This window comes from Stomoxys calcitrans, chromosome 4 (assembly GCF_963082655.1).
Source record: "Stomoxys calcitrans chromosome 4, idStoCalc2.1, whole genome shotgun sequence".
Taxonomy (NCBI): Eukaryota; Metazoa; Arthropoda; class Insecta; order Diptera; family Muscidae; genus Stomoxys; species Stomoxys calcitrans.
Genome location: NC_081555.1, coordinates 128,147,955 through 128,170,112, shown reverse-complemented (window position 1 = coordinate 128,170,112; position 22,158 = coordinate 128,147,955). Strand labels below are relative to the sequence as shown.

The 22,158-nt window shown below is 35.0% G+C and overlaps 1 protein-coding gene across 2 annotated transcripts in view; it reads right to left on the bottom strand.

Moving 5' to 3' along the window:
• The window catches only part of LOC106084257 (E3 ubiquitin-protein ligase HECW2), an 82,111-nt gene that overhangs the window by 22,820 nt on the left and 37,133 nt on the right, over positions 1–22,158 (bottom strand). Inside the window, exon 1 of one of the 2 annotated variants that reach the window (XM_013247829.2) lies at positions 7,908–7,936. The exons of the other annotated variant lie outside the window; for it this stretch is intronic. The gene's annotated coding sequence lies outside the window, so the exon portion shown is untranslated. Of the gene's footprint in view, positions 1–7,907; positions 7,937–22,158 lie in introns of those variants that run through there. 2 annotated transcript variants of the gene reach the window in all.

The window sequence follows — 22,158 nt, the reverse complement described above, 5'->3', positions numbered from 1 at the left end:
ATAGTGATGTGATGCGACACAAAAACGTAGTTTTCAACGATTTCACAATAATATTTAATCGATTTGTGGTGGGTACATTCCCTTACTTAACGTGCTATGTTGAAATACGAATTACTGCAATCGATAGATACGCTCTACCCAACCCAGTTGACAGAACTTTCAACACCCATCGGCAAATAAGTGATTCAAAAAAAGTTGAAAGAATTGCTTTTGGAGTGGACTGAACTTAACATAGTCGATCATCGGTAGAAATGCGTTTGCTCAGTACAAAAACCCTATGTATGTGATTGAAAGCTAAATTAATTGATTATTGCCTAGGGTTTATTGTTGCATTAAAATCTATTAAAGATAAGGCTTCACTCCCACCGCAGCTAAAACAAATATTTCGATTATTAAAAAAGAAAAATAGATAAGATTGTTTGCCATGCATGATGCCTCTCTATGGGAGACCTGCCACAACAAGGATGATGGAGATATAACTTTTTGGGGTGGCATTTGAAAGGGGGTTAATAATAATTGCCTATGTGTAGCTAAAATATGTGAATCAGCCTATGTGTGGTCACCAAATGAGTGTAAATGTACAAAAATATTTAATAAGAGATAATGATGTCGAAGGGGCCATCGTTTAATAAAGTACAGTTTGAGCACTACATCAACAAAATGCGTATCCTCCTTTTTGTCATACAAAAAAATGTATGCCATTTACAAGTAAAAATACATTAAGTTCGGTCGGGCCGAACTTTGGATACCCACCACCTAGGGTATATATGTGAACCAACTTTCATCAAGATACGGTAAAAAATGCATAATTTAAGCACCCATAGCAGCTTAATCGAAATATGGTCCGATTTAGACCAAATTCAGCACGGACATTGAGTGGTCTAATAAATCCAAGTCACTGTTAAATTTTGTTGAACAAAATATTGGTCTTTTTGGCAGCTATATTCAAATATATAGACCGAACTGAATCATCTAGGACACGGATGTCGAAAAGCCGCACATAAGTCACTGTGTCAAATTTCAGCGAACTTGCATAATATATGCGCCTTTTATAGTGCCAATACTTAAATCGAGAGATCGGTCTATATGGCAGCTATATTCAAATCTATACCGATTTAGGCCATATTAAAAAAGGATCTCGAAGGGCTTAACACAACTCACTGCACCAAATTTCAGCGAAATCGGACAATAAATCGAGAGATCGGTCTATATGGAAGCTATATCCAAATCTGGACCAATCTGGGCCAAATTTAAGAAGAATATCGAAGGGCCTAACACAACTCACTGTCCCAAATTTTGGTCTATATGGCAGCTATATTTAAATCTGGACCAATCTGGGCCAAATTTAAGAAGAATATCGAAGGGCCTAACGCAACTTACTGTCCTAAATTTCGGCGAAATCGGACAATAAATGTGCCTTTTATGGGCCCAATAACTTAAATTGAGAGATCGGTCTATATGGTAGCTATATCCAAATCTGGACCAATCTGGGCCAAAATGGAGAAGAATGTCGAGTGGCCTAACAGTGAGCTGTTCCAAATGGTCCAAATTTAAGAAGAATATCGAAGGGCCCAACACAACTCACTGTCCCAAATTCGATGACATCGGACAAAAAAATCGCCGTTTATGGGTCCAAGACCTTTAATCGAGAGATCGGTCTATATGGCAGCTATATCCGCTTAAATTGAAACCAAGTAAGAGCGTGCTAAGTTCGGCCGGGCCGAATCTTATATACCCTCCACCATGGATCGCATTTGTCGAGTTCTATGCGCCGTATCTCTTTTTAGGCAAACAAAGAATATTGAATGAGAACTGTTAAGCTATTGGAGCTATATCAAGTTATAGTCCGACCATAAATGAATGCTGAACATTGTAGAAATCATTGTGTAATATTTCAGTTCATTCGGATAAGAATTGCGCCTCGTAGGGGCTCAAGAAGCAAAATCGGGAGATAGGTTTATATGGGGGCTGTATCAAGCTATAGATCGATTCAGACCATATTAGACACTTATGTTGAAGTTCACGAGAGAAACCATTGTACAAAATTTCAGCCAAATCGGATAGGAATTGTGCCCTCTAGAGGCTCAAGAAGTCAAGATCCCAGATCGGTTTATATGGCAGCTATATCAGGTTCTATACTGATTTACGGCATACTTAGCAGAGTTATTGGAAGTCCTAACAAAACAACTCATGCAAAAGTTCAGCCAAATCGGATGAGAATTACGCGCTCTATTGGCTCAAGAAGTAAAGATCCAAGAACGGTTTATATGACAGCTATAGCAGATTATGAACCGATTCGAACCATATTTAGCACAGTTGTTGGAAGTGATACCAAAACACCGCGTGCAAAATTTCAGAATTGCGCCCTCTTCAGAAGAATTGCGCCCTCTAGAGACTCAAGAATCAAGACCAAAGATCGGTTTATATGGCAGCTATATCAAAACATGGATCGATTTGGCCCATTTACAATACCAACCGACCTGCACTAATAAAAACTATTTATGCAAAATTTCAAGCGGCTAGCTTTACTCCTTCGAAAGTTAGCGTGCTTTCGACAGACAGACGGACGGACATGGCTAGATCGACATAAAATGACATGACGATCAAGAATATATACACTTTATGGGGTCTCAGAAGCATATTTCGACGTGCTACAAACAGAATGACGAAATTAGTATACCCCCATCCCATGGTGGAGGGTATAAAAAATGTCGAAAGGCCTAACACAACTCACTGTCTCAAATTTCGGCAAAATCGGACAATAAATATACCTTTTATGTGCCTTAGACCTTAAATCGAGCGATCGGTCTATATGGCTGCTATATGCAAATCTGGACCGATCGCGGCTAAATTGAAGAAGGATATCGACTGGCCTAACACATCTCACTGTCTCAAATTTCAGTAAAATCGGATAATAAATGTGGCTTTTACGGGCCTAAGACCCTAATCGGCGGATCGGTCTATATGGGGGCTATATCAAGATATAGTCCGATATAGCCCATCTTCGAATTTAACCTGCTTATGAACAAAAAAAAGGAACTTGTGAAAAGTTTCAGCTCAATATTTCAATTTCTAAAGACTGTAGCGTGATTTCAACAGACAGACGAACGGACATGGCTAGATCGCCTTAGATTTTTACGACGATCAAGAATATATATACATTATAGGGTCAGAAATGGATATTTCGATGTGTTGTAAAAGGAATGACAAAATGAATATATCCCCACCCTTTGGTGGTGGGTATAAAAGAAATTTTGGATAAAACGGCGAACAAGACAAGAAATTATTTTTATCAGTAGGATAATAAGATACCCACGGAGACACCCATCTCCTCTTTAGTGGAAAAAGTTCTCTTTAGTGTTGAAGTGCTTGGGTAAAATTCCTGAATATTTTGGTGGACGATAAATTTAACTTCAAATCCAAGATATTGAAAAGGGCGAAATAGGTAATTGCCTTGACACCAGCAAGTTATACCCAAATCTCTTAGGGTTTACTATTCGAACATAGGTAAGTTATGTTAAGCGGAGGCAAGCATGCCCGCCTATGACGCTGGACGCCTGGGTTCAATTCCTGGCGAGAACTTCAGACAAATTTTTCAGCGGTAGTTATCACCTCCAAATGCTGACAACATTCATGAGTCAGCATTTGCGGCACGCCGTTCGGATTCAGCTATAAAAAGGGGCCCCTTATCTTTGAGCTAAAAACTTGAATCGGACAGCACTCATCGATATGTGAGATGTTTGCCTCTTTTCCTTAATATAATTTTCATAGAAAAATTTGTAGGTTAGTTAAGTTGGATTTTAGTGCAAGTTGGGAACCAGACTCGGTCATTATAGTTGATTTTGGAACATGAAGAACGAAAACGTTAAACAAGCCAGATCGATACAAAAAACCTTGCAAATTTTTACATGAGCTAATTCGGAAAAGCCTTAAAGATTAAGAAGCTTAAAAGGAAATCCTGCAGTACAGTTTTATTTTTTCGATGTCCTTACAACTTCTATAGAAACTTAAAATCAAATAGTGAGTTGTCATAACAGACAAGATGAGTGATGAAATCTTGCCATCGACAACACGATAGACCTCTTCAGGTTAAGATGCCCAAAAAAAATGTTGGACCTTCTTAGATTGTAAATTTAAATTATTTATATTCTAATACCATTTGGCCCTTTCGACCAAATCTCGAAGAAAAAGCGTCCAGGTTGTTCTTAGTTTTGCCAACTCATCTGGTATACGATTTCTAGAGTATACCCCAAAGCTCACATGCTCATCTAGTCAGGAAGTATTTTTTATCCTCCACCATAGGAAAGTATACGTAGGACTACGTGCTCGCTTATGCAAATCGGTGCGGCAAGTTATTCCATAGGGATCCCAAGATGGGACGAAAAGTCGGACAAAAGTTTTCGTTTTGCCATCAAGATATAATTATTTTTTTGTATTTTCACAAAGGGGAGGTATTGGGAAGGATTTTAAATGCAATTTTGGCGCATTTTATATCAGAACCACCCCACTATCTTAAAGGCAGTAGTGAAATTGTTCTGACAAAATCGGACTATAGTTCTATATAACCGCTATATAGACCGATCTCTAAACTTAAAGTTTTGAGGGTATTAAATCCTTATTTTCGATGACATTTGGCGCAGTTAGTTCTGGAAGACCCCTACTCATTCCTGTGAAATATAGTCCTCTATACCTTCGCGTTGAATATCGTCCAGATCGTACCATATTTGGATATAGCTGCATTATAGACCGATCTTAAGATCTATAGAGCCCATAAAATGAGCATGTTTTATCCGATTTTGATGAAATTTGAAACAGTGAGTTTTGATAGACCTCTACACCTTTTAGTTGAATATCGTCCAGATCGTACCATATAGACCGATCTCCCGATTTAGAGTATTGAGCCTATAAAGGGAGCATTTTTCATCCGATTTTGATGAAATATGAAACAGTGAGTTATGATAGACCTATACACCTTTTTGTTGAATATCGTCCAGATCGGACCATATTTGGATTTGGATATGGCCTCCAAACTGATTTTTGTGTCCTTTCCTCCAGTTTCGAAACAGAAATCGGGCAATAAATGCAGCTTTTATTGGCTTCAGACCCTTAATCGGCATATCGTTCTATATGGCAGCTATATCTAAATATAGTCCGATCTAAGCCATATTGGTCGTATGTCGGGAGGCTTAAAACTACCTATTATTTAAAATTTCAGCGAAATCGGATAAAAATAAAGCTTTTATGGGCTTCAGACCCTTAATCGGGAGATCGGTTTATATGGCAGCTATATCCAAATACAGTCCGATTTGAACCATATTTAGGTCGGATTTTGGAAGGCTCAAAATAACTCACTGTTTTAAATTTTAGCGAAATCGAATAAAAAATAAAGCTCTTTTGGGTTTCAGACCCTTCATCGACAGATCACTCTATATGGCAGCTATATCTTTATATAGGGCGATTTGAACCATATTCGAGTCAGGTGTCGGGAGGTCTAAAGCGACTCACTGTTTCAAATTTCAGCGTTCATCAAAAAGACGTATCTGTCAGGTCAATATCTCAATTTTTTGAAGGCTGTAGATTGATTACAACAGACGGACACACGGACATCGTTTCGTCTTAGATTTTACGACGATCCGAAATATATATTTGTAGGGTCGAAAATTGATATTTCGGTGTGTTGCAAAGGGAATGGCTGAATGAATATACCCCTTATCTATGGTGGTGGGTATAAAAATTATTCAATGAAATATTTTAAATTATTGTAGCTTTAATTAAATTATTTATTGTTATATAATTTAGAGAATTGGCTTATAATTCATCTTATCTAAAAAAATTATTTTTAAAAAAAATTTTTTTTTTTGAGGAGCACACTCCTATTATTTTGAACACAACTGTTTATATAATTGTATATTGGGTTGCTCAAAAAGTAATTGCTGATTTTTCGGTCGGCCAAATGAAGTTGATGATGACCAAATCAAAGCATTAATCGAATTGGATCGTCATGTAAATATACCAAAATCAACCGTTCATTATCACATAAAAAGTCTTGGACTGTTGAAAAAGCTTGATATTTGGGTACCACGTGTATTGAAAAAAATTCATTTAACAAACCGAAGAATCAACGCTTGTGATATGCACCTTAAACGCAATGAATTCGATCGAATTAAAACGAATCATAACTGGAGATGAAAAATGGATTCTTTACAACAACGTTCGTCGAAAACGATCATGGTCCAAGCATGGTCAACCAGTTCAAACCACTTCAAAGGCTGATATCCACCAAAAGAAGGTTATGCTGTCTGTTTGGTGGGATTGGAAGGGTGTGGTTTATTTTGAGCTGCTTCCAAGGAACCAAACGATTAATTCGGATGTTTATTGTCAACAATTGGACAAATTGAATACAGCCATCAAGGAGAAGCGACCAGAATTGATCAATCGTAAAGGTGTCATATTCCACCAGGACAACGCTAGACCGCACACATCTTTGGTCACTCGCCAAAAACTGAGTGAGCTTGGCTGGGAACTTTTGATGCATCCACCATATAGCCCTGACCTTGCACCATCAGACTACCATTTATTTCGATCTTTGCAGAACTCCTTAAATGGTAAAACTTTCGGCAATGATCAGGCTATAAAATCGCACTTGGTTCAGTTTTTTGCAGATATGAGCGTGGAATACTAAATTTCCCAGGAAGATGGCAAAAGGTTATCGAACAAAATGGCAATTACATATTTGATTAAAGTTCATTCTAAGTTTTATTAAAAATGCATTTACTTTCTTTTAAAAAATCCGCAATTACTTTTTAGGCAACCCAATACATTAATACAGAGTGACTGCATTGGAACGTATACCCCCTTATCTACGGTAAAGGATATAAACATGAAGAGATTCAAATTGATCGGTATACTTATCAGGGTTCTAGCTTTTCTCCTTCTTGGCGTTGTAAAAACATGTACAAACTTATGAAACACTGTACCACGGTAGTGGAGTTGGATATTGAAATGACTCTGTATGGATTATGTTATTCCCGATCTTAATTGTATCTTTGCATGTTAACATATGCCTACTTAACATAATTCTTGTAAATTGCACCCTAATCACTACTAAAGAGTTGAGACTTTTCCTCATTAACATATGCAAAACATGTTACAGCTTTATTTAATTGCCTTTCTACGATTCTAGAAAAGATATCGACTGATTTTATGGAATTCATTGCGTACTGAATAAAATTGTTCTGAATAAATTTGATTTAAAAACTTCTGTTTAACTTGATCCAACTACAAATGCGAATAACTTTTTCTGGAAAATGCCGGTAGAGTTTTTAAAAAATTTATGCTAATATTGCCCATTTATTGATTACACAAATTTGCTTAAGTAATATCTGTATATTTCCAGTTTTTTTGTTGTTGTCAATTAAAAGCTATTCTTGATAATTTTTATGCACTTGTAATTTTTTTCTAATAATCATTCACAGAATTCTGAAAAGCCGTTATGATTGTAACTTCACACGTTTTTGTAAATGATAAACCAAACCGAACCATATCGAACTGGTCTCACAAAGTCTATGGGCAACAATCTAACGGTATGCAGGAAGAGTTTAACACAATGAGAAAATTATTATACGTAGATTTTAATTGTTCATAATGGCCAGTAATTCATTTAAATGGTTATTCGATCTATATATGGTTGTGGTCAATTAGTCAGAACTGTTTGTTGTTTAACATAAATCACTTTTAAAGGAACTTTTGAGTACACCTTCTAATTTGCATTCAAATACGTGTGCCGCCAAATACAGTAGCAAAAAAAAAAACAAAACAAAAAAAAACACACTTGATCAAAGAATTTGAATACAATCGCCAATTGTAGTAGGGCAATTGGAAAAAAAAGGAAACATTAAAAAACCAACTTCAATTTCCGATGGATTTCGATGGGCACTCACACTCGATCGATCGTTATCGATCGCTTAGTATATTGAACACAAGAAGTGTGTGCGCGCACGCCCGTTCGCTTTAATGTAGTTTTCACTTGTGAATGAACGAAGAATATCTGCTGTTGCTGCTGCTGCTGTAAAAACAATGACGATTAATTCATTTTCGTTTGCAGCCCAAGAACAGCGCGCGAAAACTAAATTAACAGCAAGCATATGCCTGTCTGTTGTCACCACTAACTTAGCAATAGCTCCCATGTGTGTTGTATTATTTAATTGTTATTAGCAGTATTTTAGTTAAACAACAACAACAATACAAAAAGTAAACAAACATCAAATACTTCATAGATTCGTTGCTCTCGCGCTAGCTATATCCCTATCGCTTTGACTGAGCTCCACAGGCAGAGAAGCAGTAGCGCCAACGCAAGCAGCGACACTCTGTTCGAAAATCGAAAAGAGATGCCAGATTTGAGTGTAGTTAGTAATAGGCATAATGCCCATATTTTTATACCCTCCACCATAGGATGGGGGTGTCCTAATTTCGTTATTCCGTTTGTAACATCTCGAAATATGCGTCAAAGACGCCATAAGGTATTCTTGATCGTCATGATATTTTAAGTCAATCTAGCCATGTCCGTCCGTCTGTCTGTTAAAAGCACGTTAACTTTCGAAACAGTAAAGCTAGGCGCTTGAAATTTTGCACATATATTTCTTATTAGTGTAGATCGGTTGGGATTGTAAATGGGCCAAATCGGTTCTTGTTTTGATATGGCTGCCATATAAACCGATATTGGGTATTTACTTATTTAGCCTCTAGAGGGCGCAATTCTGCATGTGAGATTTTTTTATCACTTACAACAACTGTGCTAAGTATGGTTCAAATCGTTCCATAACCTAATATAGCTGTCATATAAACCGATCTTGGATCTTGACTTCTTAAGCCACTAGAGGGCGCCGATTTGGTTGAAATTTTGCATGGCGTGTTTTGTTATGACTTACAACAACTGTGTCAAATAAATATGGTCTGAATCGGTCCTTCTACTATCATCTCCAGCATTCAATTCAATTATGGCTCGAATCGGACCATGACTTGATATATCTCAATAGCATAGGAATTTTTTTTCTTTTATCCTTTGTTTGCCAAAAAAGAGATACCAGGAAAAGAACCCGGCAAATGTGAACCACTGTGGAGGGTATATAAGATTCGGCGTGGCCGAACTGCTAAGTTCAGCACGGAATAGCTGTCAGGACCACACAGGCTGGAACATTGAAGTACGATCTGTGTGGCGTTCATTGCCGTTAAACACCCGTATTAGATTTTGGTAAATATTTACAGAAATCAATTCAGTTTATAGGTATATGAGGGATTTTCTTACAGTAAATCAATTATGCTTCCAAAGGCTCAAGAGTAATATCGCAAATTGCAAATTTTCTGCCAATGAATAGTCTATTAATAAGGAGCACCAGGGATACGTCTTTCATATCAATGAGTGCTGTCCGATACAAGTTTAACCTCAATGATAAGAGACCTCCTTTTTATTGCCGAGTCCCAACTAGAGCTGTCGATAAACGCACCATTCGATATTTTCCCATCTCCTATATTTCAAAAGAAAATGAGAATTGAAAATCAGGAAATCAATTAATATAGAAGCGACATAAATGCATTATAAAGTCAGTTGGAAGTAATGGGAGAAATCATTGTACAAAATGGTAGCCTCATCGGATGAAAATTGCGCCCTCTATAGGCGCAATGCATCTTAAAGGATACTTTTAGTGTTGCATCTCTACATTTAGTGTTGCATCTCTGTTACATTTTCTGTTTACTTTTGCAAAAAGTTAACTTTTCCGATAGTATCCATCGGAAAAATTACAATCGATACTCAGTCAAAAAATTAAATATAGATGGTATCGATACTGCCATTTATATTTTGCCAGATCTAGTCCCAACGGCTTGCCGCAGAGTGGCACTACTTAGTAGAGACTTACCTCACAGGTACTACCAGCACTAGGAGAGTATAACCACCACTGAAAAGTTTTTCTGTTGTTCTCGGCGGGATTTAAACCCAGGCGCTCAGGGTCAAAGGCTGATATGCGAACCTCTGAGCTACGGTGACCTAAATTGAGTGAAAGTTTTTTGTAGGGAATGGATAAATGGATCACATTGTATGGTAGCCATTTAAAAACTTCTATCTTGGCACATCAGTAAAATTTAACATAATTTAAGAACTATTCTCTTTTATTATTCTAACAAAGACTACCTTTTCTTTCTTAAAAACGCTTATTTGTATTTCAACTTATCTGGCAACCCTAAGCAACACTTCGTCAATATTGCAAAGTAAACAAATGATACCAAAATCAATCGAGTAGCATTCAAAGAACAAAAAAGAATTAATGTTAAAAATACTAAACATACATATGTTCTCAGTAGCAGAAAAAGCAGCAGCAGAGTACAGGGCAGCAGTAGCGCCAAGCGCAATGGGCCATGCGATATTGAGAGACTGAGTAAAGTACTCAGTACTGGTCAATTGCTTTGCATTCCCTGTGAATGTGCCCCATTGAGGGATCGCGTTCGAAACTGTTATGACGTTTCAAATGTTTGAGTCAGACATTGGTCGGCCGCACAAAAGAAAATGACACATGGATTGCATGAGAACAGTGAGTGGCAAAAGTCAAAGTGTGAGAAGAGTATTTAAAACATTTTTCTGCTTGTTTGCTGTAATTAAATGCACGAATATATTTCAAAAACGCCATTGGCCACCACCGCAGTCGCCGCCTACGCAACAATCATTGTCGCCGGTGTTGTGTGTAGATATATGTTACAAGACATCATAATATGACATTATGATGAGCATCGCCACCACCAACACTTAAAGGCCAACTCAAGAGATCACAAATAATATGGACCAGTCAGATCTTTTTTTGGGGTTTGTGTCAATAAAAAATGTTTTGTTAGGGTTCTACAAATGTGTACTGTGACTCACATAAGTATTCGTTATTTCGGTTTTCTTCAAATATATTAGATTTTTTGTAAACCTATGAACATTGTTGTTATATCTTTATCGGAATGCGTATAGTTGTATGTAAAGAAGCGAACTATACCAAAAAATTCAAAAATAACTTCTTTGTTTTATTTCTAAGGGGCTATAGAAAAACAAGTAAACGCGTGCTAAGTTCGGCCGGGCCGAATCTTGGGAACCCACCACCATGGATTCTGCTAACTAAAAATGTATTCAAAATAAATTTAATTGAAGGGCATAATTTTATTTTACAAACCAAACTTCTGCCAAACTAGCAAAAATGAAAACTTCTAGGAACCGAACAAGGATGATCGAGAGACCGCCTTACATGGAAGCTATATCAGGTTATAGACTGATTTGTAACGTATTTAGCACAGTTGTTGGAAGTCGTAACAGAACATTACATGCAAAATTTTAGCCAAATCGGACACAAAACCGCATGCAAAATTTTAGCCAATTCGGACAAAAATTGCGGCTTGTAAGAACGCAAGAAATCAAATTGGGGGATCGGTATACATGGGAGCTATATCAGGATATATAGCGATCGAACCGAACTTGGCACAGCTGTTGGAAGTTATAACAGAACACTACATGCAAAATTTCAGTCAAATCGGACAAACATTGCGACTTGTTAGAGCTCAAGAAGTCAAATCGGGAGATCGGTTTATATGGGATCTATATTAGGTTATAGACCAATTCGGACCGTATTTGGCATAGTTGTTTGAAGTCATAACAAAAAAACAACATGCACGATTTCAGCCAAATCGTCTCATGAAGTCAAATCGGGAGATCGGTTTATATGGAAGCTATATTAGGTTATTTACCGATTTGGACCGGTACTTGACACAGTTGTTGGAAGTCAAATTTGCAAAATTTGTGCCAAATCGGACAAAAATTGCGGCTTCTAAGAGCTCAAGAAGTCAAATCGGGAGATCGGTTAATATGGGAGCTATATCAGGTTATAGACCGATTCGAACCGTATTTAGCACAGTTATTGGAAATCATAACAGAGCGCTACCTGCAAATTGCGGCTTCCAGGTGTTCAAGAAGTCAAATCGGGAGATATGGGAGCTACATATATAATCCCCAACGACCTACTTCAATATTTAGTATCTATGCAAAATTTCAAGCGGCTAGCTTGGCGCGTTCGACCGCTGCCGTAATTTCAACAGACGGCCGGACGGACATAGCTAGCTCAGAACGTCGAGACGATCAAAAATATATATACTTTATAGGATCTTAGATGAATATTTCGAGGTGTTACAAACGGAATGACTAAATTTGTATACCTATGGTGGTGGGTATAAAAATAAGAACATTGTTGGAAAAATTCTATTAAAAGCGAAAGTATTAGATTAAGATACAAATTCATTTTACATATATACACAATAAACAAAATAAGAGAAAACCATTAATTAATGGTATGATGTCAATTAACCGGCTTCTGCTATTATCACAAATAATAAATGAAACAGTTTTAATTAAATTATTCAAATAATTTATTAATATACTGTGATCGAACGCTAGTCTGATTCATTCTGCTTTTAATCATTAAAGAAGTTGACTAATCGCTAGATGCTAATACAATAACCAAAAAAATCATTCAAGTATGCAGAAGCGCAACATGTTCGGCCCGGGACGAAATTTGGTTGCCCAGCACGATGGGAAACATTAAATTGATGCAATTCAGGGGGTCGGTTTAGATGACAACTATATCAAAACTATGTTCGGTTTACTCTTACTCTTTTTATGCGGACAACTCCCAAACTCTATATAGCAAAATTGTGATTTAATTCGTGAGATATATTTAAAATGCTATATTTTGAAACCAGAAACTAGAAACAATTGGTAAGATTGTGTTTGCACAAACAATGTCCTGTAAATAAGTTCAAATCAAGAAAGAAATTTGTTTTAAAGTTTTTCAGTACCCCGGTTTATTTGAGGCTGTATGTTCGTTAAACTAAAATTGACGACTTGAAGTATTTAAGCAAAAATAAAATCTAATTCTCTTTACAAATATTCCGATTCATACAAATCTTGCTCACAGTCATGGAGACATGGAGTTTAATTTTTTTTTTGCCTCGTAGCATTTGATACTTGATCTTTATGATTTTTTATTTCGTTGTTGTTGCCAATATTTTTTTTAGAAATTAAAAATTCAAAATTTATATTTATGCACACAACATTTTGGGAAGCAAATAAAGATGATACTTAAGTGAAGCATCTAATAATATACCTGGAATGATTTATCTGAAGCATATATTAGGAGTATTCATTTATTTGTTTATTGTGCCATTTTGTCTTCTTGATTTTTTTTTACATGTTCAAGCGTTTGGACGATAACGTCACCATAATGGTGTGGTCTCGTATATTTAATTAAATTGTTTTTATTCCTGAATTTGTTAAAAAAGAAAAAGCTTAAAGGATATTTTTCACATCGATAAAGTCTGGTGTATTACTGGAAAAGAAAAATTCTCCTAACTCGGAATCGATCAAAAGAGAAGGAGGATACTCCAAGGCGGGATCTGACAAGCCTTGTGTGAGTGCGTCATTTGGTTGAATTAAGGTATGCGTTAGCGGTTCACATTGAACAGCAGCTGGGAAAGCATCTGAGGAGTCAGCTACACCACAAGTGTCCAGCGCCCCGAGAAAGAGTCGTGCCACTTCTTTTTCAATGGCGCCTAAATGCATAAGGAAGATAAAAGTGTCTTGGGAGGATAAATTTATGACGAACACAGTCGATGAGGTAGATGTAACAGTGGAAGATATCGTATTTATGCAGAGTAGCTGCAAATGCGGGCGAAGCAGCCAGCGATTTCGAGTGAAGAGTCTCAGTGAGGGGTTAATTGGCACTAACTCCTACACAGGAAAAATATGACGAAATTTTTTTCAAGTAAAGACTTAGTTGAAAATAGAACTGTATTCATTTAAAAATTTAATTGAATCAATCATTTTTTAATTGAATTCGGATTTTTTAAACAATTAATTAAATCAATAATTTTTTTTAATTGAATCTGTTTTTTTTTCAATTACGATCGAAATTGAAATTTAGGCAATTTTCATTAAAAAAATTAATTGACTCAATAATTTTTTAGTTGAAACAGTATTTTTTTCAATTACGATCGGGATTGAAATTTAGGCAATTTTCAATTAAAACATTAATTGATTCAATTATTTTTTTAATTGAATCTAAATTTTTTCGATTACAATTCTAATTGAAATTTTCAATTAAAAAATTAATTGATCCAATAATTTTTGTAATTGAATCTAAAAAAATTATATAAAAAATGTGATTGAAAATTTAATCTTTTTCCATTAAACAATAACGACCAAGACCACTAATTTTTTTCCTTTTTGTCACTCAATTCGTTCTTCATTTCTTTGAAAACTTTTTAGTCCCGACAGCACTGTTATAACTTTCCGTTTTTAAAAAAGTTTATCCGCTCTAAATTTGATTTTGATAAATACTATTTGTATATGGATGATAAAATTTCCCCAAAAAAACAATCTTTCGACTACCTTTTTAAACGTCTAGACGCGATTCTCTTCTTAGAATCTCATAACGGCTTCTTTAGCATCAATCTAATTATAACATATTCTTTTATTAAATGTTTATCTGTTGGGTTTACTTCCCCAAAGCATGCCACGATACTTTCTTTTACAATTCGGAAAACAATATTTTGGTATTGGTATGTTTCTAGGGAGTGCTCATGGACCCAAACATAAACCTCAAATTCGTGTTCTAGGAGTTTTACATATATGAACCATGTTGCATCGAAATAGAGAATGCGCCCTGTACAGCGTGCTTTTCGCTAACATTTTAATATAAAATTTTAATATTTTCAATTAAATTCACTAGGTACTTGACTGCCAGAAGCCTACTCCAAGAAACCCATGGTACGACCAAGAGTGTCGAAATGCTACTGAAACCAAGAATGTGGCATACAGAGCAAACCCGCAATGAGTAGCAACGCGCCAGATGAAGGAGAGTTATCGGAAAGAGGAGAAACGTCTATTCCGCAGAAAGAAAAAGGAAATAGAACGTCGTGGGTGTGAGCGACTTGAGATGTACATGAGTCAGAATGAAGTCGGAAATTCTACTAAAGAATTAAACATCAAAACGATGGCTTTGGTACAGGCACATCCTCCTGCAGAGACAAAGAAGGATATCTAGTAACTGATACATATAGTATGCTAGGGATATGGAAAGAACATTTTCGCAGCTACTGGTGTTCGAAGACGGCGGCGTAGAGGATAACCCAGAACAATCACTGATTATGGTATAGAATGTTTACCTGATAGTAAGAATGCGGTCTAAGTAGCAGTGACCCGACTGCAGAACGACAGGGCAGCAGGAGCTGATGCGTTGCCCGCTCAACTATTTAAGACCTGAGGCAATACGCTGATATGGCACATACATCTGGTCGTATGAGCGATCTGACTAGAAGAACACATACCCGATGATTGGAACCTCAGCATAATATGTCCCGTATACAAGAAAGGAGACAAGACGGGATGACTCATTCCTCTGTAATTGGCAACAGACGAATATGTCTCCTCCCCATCGCATACGACATACAATGAGATAATTGAGCCACTATAGACCAGATGTTCACACTGGGACAAATCCTGGAAAGACCCGAGAAGGGCCGGTCAGATCTATTCTAGAACTATTTAATACCAAACGAGGTTTCAGACAAGGAGACAGCTTATCGTGTGATCTCTCTCCCGCTGCAGAAGACTATACGAGATGCAGATGTGGATAGATATGACACACAACTCCCAAGAATACACATGCTACTCGCCTATGCCGACAAAATCGATATCATGAGTCGGTCTTCGGAAGTAGTAACTGCAGCCTATGAAAGAATCGAAATAGAAACAGAATCCAAAAAGTGGGTCTGGCAGTTAATGGAGATAAAATCAATCCCCACAACGCCTTGTACACCCGAGCAGATAAAGAAAATGGAGAAGGTTAGAAACCACAACTTTGAGATAGTCAGCAATTTATCTGCCTCGGCACCGCCGTAACCGTAACAACTGACACCAGTTTTGAAATAAAGCCAAGAATAATACGGGCAACAGATGCTACGTTGGATTAAGAAGACGAAGATTACACTATACAAGACACTGATACTAGTGAAAGCAGTCGAGGCAGTGCTTGGAGCGTTTGAGAGAAAGATTCTTCTTTATGAACCAGTTTGCATTGGACCATTTGTAATGTTGTCAGAATGAATGAAGAAGCTCCATCGAAAAAGACTTTTAAAGGCGAGCATTGCAGGCACAAACCGGGACGAAGAAAACTCAGATGGGCTAAAGGAAGTGAGAAAGACCAAGTGGTGAAAGACATCTCGAAATTTCGTGTCAGAGGTTATAGAAGAAGCGCAGAAGATCGAGGCGCTTGGATTCTTAGTTCGGCTAATGGGACAAATGTTCTGTCATAGCCAATAAAAGTAAAGTATAAAAGGATTCAGCCTAATGGAAATACTCCATACATAGTAACTCCGAAAAACAGAAAGAAGTCGGACTGGAATCATATCCAGCACAAATTCTATATGACTACCCCTATTAGTTCTGAAAATGTGGTGAGTTTTGTAGAGGATATTATATTGATACGATGGTCATGCTAACTAAGAACGCCCTCAACGAATCGCCTAAGTATGCATGTCCTAAGTCTAAACAGATCGGATAGGAAATCTCGAACCAGGGAGGGTAGGTCTTCACAGTTGACTTCAAGAATGATTCAAGAACGAGTTTGGGGTTCTACTTCCAGACTCTCAACATGAGCACTTCAGCGAGATTGCCAGACTAGTGATCGGTACTTCAGGCAGAGATCTAAGCCATTACAATAGTCGCAAGCGGAATCCAGGCCCATGACATAGAGCTGACTTAGGTTCCCGGACACGATGGCATTCTGGGCGAAACTGTCACCGGTCTCGCATAATATACGTCAACTTTTGAAATACAGCACATGGTAGAAGTGCAGTCGTTGGCGTTGTAGGAATCTGTACATGGATTTTGAGAAGAGCTGAAAAACTATCGATATTCACTTCATTCGACTATCGATAATATTGACAAATTTATTTTAAAAAAAAGCATATTATTAAAGAAAACACGTAAAAACGTGTAAAAAGTGGCTTATAAAAGCGGTTGCGAATGTTCAAGTCTTAGGATTTTGGGGAAGTTTCGCGGCATTTTTTGGGACATTCCTCAAAAAACACTGCACGACAGCGATGTAGGCTGTAGAAAATGACGTATATCAGTCTTAAAAATGTTTTTCTTCAGCAGGAGTTATGAGGCGCTGATGGTAACACCTGTCTGCTTGTTAGAAAAAGAAGATCCATTAATTGAAGCTCAAAATTCTTAGGTGTTTTTGATTGTTAGGAAAAGTCAAAAAATCTGACTTTGTCTTATAACACCTGCAGGAGGTCATGTATTGTCTCTTTTAGGTCATGTATTATATCTTTTAGGTCAGGTATTATATCTTTTAGGTCAGGTATTATATCTTTAAGGTCATGTATTGTAATGTTTTATCGGTGTTCTGCAGTAGTCAGACCGTCATGCAATATGGTGTTGTGGTCTGGTGGACAGCTCTTCAAAAAATTATCTACTGTTCCAATCGGAACTATGGATGGCTTGTCAGTGCCACACAGCAGCGCTGAGGATGACACTATCGAATTTGTTTAGTGTTATTTTTCACTTCATGCCCTTCAAATTTGTGTGCAATATAACGTGCTGCGAATGCAGCCACTCAACTATGTTTCGTAGGGGAGACAAGTTGATCAATCCCAAATTAGTCGAAATGAGCATTCATTAGTAAACAAATGCCTCATAAAAGGTATCATATCCAAACTAAACCTATTCTTCTTTATGTCATACTAAATACTTAAGGAATTTAGGTAACATAAACTCTATTAACGTTCATATTACTCTGACAACACAATGTATCCATAATCAATTCTAACGCGATCACATTTTTGTAACATTCCCAACTGCCTCAGCTACCAAAAAAATGTCATACTAATCAAAAAACAATAAAGAATAAAAGAAAAATGTCGCTCATATCATAAGATATTTGATATTCAAATATCCGGTCCATCCTTAATCCCAGGCTCTACAGATAGCCGTATGTGAATTGCATATGCAAAATAAAAACATTAGAATTCAAAAAAATAACGTCCACAAATTTAGGATAAGCGGTGGGAAAATAATTACTATGGATGATCTAAGAAAAACACAACATTATGATTATGAAAAAAAAATATGATCACTCTTTGGTTTGAAAAACAAAAATCTCCCATATCAGAGGAAGCAGCGACGCTTACAGTAGCACAAAACTTGATATTGTTCTAAACGAAAACGATGACTACTACGTCGACTTCGTCGACGACGAGAAGAACTACGACCAGACCATAGACAATAAGATTGGCATTATTCATTGGTAGCACTACACACTCATTCAACTAGCATTCACTACTCACTCATTCAGGTCTGGATGCATGCATTAAGTCAGTCACAAATGTTTAGGAAAGCCAACACGATCCGATCATTGTTAAAATTAATGTTGACTTGCACTATCACCTATCATTGCATACGAGGAGAGTGTACATAGTTAGGTAATGTTAATGAATGTGGGTCGTTTCCTTTTTTCTGTGAAAATTCGATTATTATCAAAATATCGATTATCATCAAATTTTCTATGAAAATTCGATTATCATCAAATTTTCTATGAAAATTCAATTATCATCAAATTTTCTATGAAAATTCGATTATCATCAAATTGTCTATGAAAATTCGATTATCATCAAATTTTCTATGAAAATTCGATTATCATCAAATTTTCTATGAAAATTCGATGTTCATCAAATTTTCTATAAAAATTCGATTATCATCAAATTTTCTATGAAAATTCGATTATCATCAAATTTTCTATGAAAATTCGATTATCATCAAATTGTCTATGAAAATTCGATTATCATCAAATTATCTATGAAAATTCGATTATGATCAAAATTTCTATGAAAATTCGATTATCATCAAATTTTCTATGAAAATTCGATTATCATCAAATTTTCTATGAAAATTCGATGTTCATCAAATTTTCTATGAAAATTCGATGTTCATCAAATTTTCTATAAAAATTCGATTATCATCAAATTTTCTATGAAAATTCGATTATCATCAAATTTTCTATGAAAATTCGATTATCATCAAATTTTCTATGAAAATTCGATTATCATCAAATTTTCTATGAAAATTCGATTATCATCAAATTTTCTATGAAAATTCGATTATCATCAAATTTTCTATGAAAATTCGATTATCATCAAATTTTCTATGAAAATTCGATTATCATCAAATTTTCTATGAAAATTCGGTTATCATCAAATTTTCTATGAAAATTCGATGTTCATCAAATTTTCTATGAAAATTCAATGTTCATCAAATTTTCTATGAAAATTCGATGTTCATCAAATTTTCTATGAAAATTCGATGTTCATCAAATTTTCTATGAAAATTCGATGTTCATCAAATTTTCTATGAAAATTCGATGTTCATCAAATTTTCTATGAAAATTCGATGTTCATCAAATTTTCTATGAAAATTCGATGTTCATCAAATTTTCTATGAAAATTCGATGTTCATCAAATTTTCTATGAAAATTCGATGTTCATCAAATTTTCTATGAAAATTCGATGTTCATCAAATTTTCTATGAAAATTCGATGTTCATCAAATTTTCTATGAAAATTCGATGTTCATCAAATTTTCTATGAAAATTCGATGTTCATCAAATTTTCTATGAAAATTCGATGTTCATCAAATTTTCTATGAAAATTCGATGTTCATCAAATTTTCTATGAAAATTCGATTATCATCAAATTTTCTATGAAAATTCGATTATCATCAAATTTTCTATGCAAATTCGATTATCATCAAATTTTCTATGCAAATTCGATTATCATCAAATTTTCTATGAAAATTCGATTATCATCAAATTTTCTATGAAAATTCGATTATCATCAAATTTTCTATGAAAATTCGATTATCATCACATTTTCTATGAAAATTCGATTATCATCAAATTTTCTATGAAAATTCGATTATCATCAAATTTTCTATGAAAATTCGATTATCATCAAATTTTCTATGAAAATTCGATTATCATCAAATTTTCTATGAAAATTCGATTATCATCAAATTTTCTATGAAAATTCGATTATCATCAAATTTTCTATGAAAATTCGATTATCATCAAATTTTCTATGAAAATTCGATTATCATAAAATTGTGTGAAAATTCTTTTATCACAAAATTTTTTATGAAAATTCGATTATCATCAAATTGTGTATGAAAATTCGATTATTATCAAATTTTCTATGAAAATTTCGATTATCATCAAATTTTCTATTAAAGTTTCGAATATAATTTTTTTTTTCAAATTTTGCCCATGAACTTCCGCTTATGAACAGGGGCAAACTCTTCACATACTAATGAGTGCAGACGATTCAAGTTAACTTAATGATAAGGTCCTCCTTCTAAAGCTGAGCCGAACGTACACCTTTTTGGAGACAAGTTTTTACATGACCAAGTACTTCACAAATGTTGTCAGCATTAGGAAGGAAAACCACCGCTGAAAATTTTTTTTGGTGTTCGCGTCAGGATTTGAACCCAGGCGTTCAGCGTCATAGGCGGACATGCTAACCTCTGCGCTAGGTGGCCTCCTGAAAATTGCGATTATCATCAAATTTTTTACGAAAATTCGTCATCAAATCACCAAATTTTCTATGAAAATTCGATGTTCATCAAATTTCTATGAAAATTTGATGTTTATCAAATTTCAAATTTTCTATGAAAATTCAATATTTATAAAATTTAAAATTTTCTATGGAAATTCGATGTTCATCAAACTTTCATAGAAAATTCGATGTTCATCAAATTTTCTATGAAAGTTATATGTTTATCAAATTTTCTATGAAAATTCGATGTTTAAAAAATTTTCTGTGAAAATTCGATGTTCATCAAATTTCAAATTTTCTATGAAAATTCGATGTTTATCAAATTTCAAATTTTCTATGAAAATTCGATGTTTATCAAATTTCAAATTTTCTATGAAAATTCGATGTTCATCAAATTTTCTATGAAAATTCGATGTTCATCAAATTTTCTATGAAAATTCGATGTTCATCAAATTTTCTATGAAAATTCGATGTTCATCAAATTTTCTATGAAAATTCGATGCTCATCAAATTTTCTATGAAAATTCGATGTTCATCAAATTTTCTATGAAAATTCGATGTTCATCAAATTTTCTATGAAAATTCGATGTTCATCAAATTTTCTATGAAAATTCGATGTTCATCAAATTTTCTATGAAAATTCGATGTTCATCAAATTTTCTATGAAAATTCGATGTTCATCAAATTTTCTATGAAAATTCGATTATCATCAAATTTTCTATGAAAATTCGATTATCATCAAATTTTCTATGAAAATTCGATGTTCATCAAATTTTCTATGAAAATTCGATGTTCATCAAATTTTCTATGATAATTCGATGTTCATCAAATTTTCTATGATAATTCGATGTTCATCAAGTTTTCTATGAAAATTCGATGTTCATCAAATTTTCTATGAAAATTCGATGTTCATCAAATTTTCTATGAAAATTCGATGTTCATCAAATTTTCTATGAAAATTCGATGTTCATCAAATTTTCTATGAAAATTCGATGTTCATCAAATTTTCTATGAAAATTCGATGGTCATCAAATTTTCTATAAAAATTCGATGGTCATCAAATTTTCTATAAAAATGCAATGGTCATCTTATTTTCTATGAAAATTCGATGTTCTACAAATTTTTATGAAAATTCGATGCTCATCAAATTTGTTTTCTTGAAATTCTTAAGCATTACCTCTTAATTGTCCAGCATCAATGATATCTGCTCACGATGGCATTTTGAAATTTTCTACATTTCAAACTTTTGCCAATTGTTTGCTCTCTAATATACCCTTCTCGTTTCATGCATGATAACTTAATTGTTGCTCCATCATCGATTCTCTTCGTACTTTGAATTTAAAGATTTTTTTGTTACGAGCTGTTATTGTATTTATCATAATCTTAGGCGACCTCTTCTTATGACAACGGCGTGTGTATGCTTAATTGGCAATACTCACGTCTTGATCTTTTAATACTATGACGTTTATTTTTT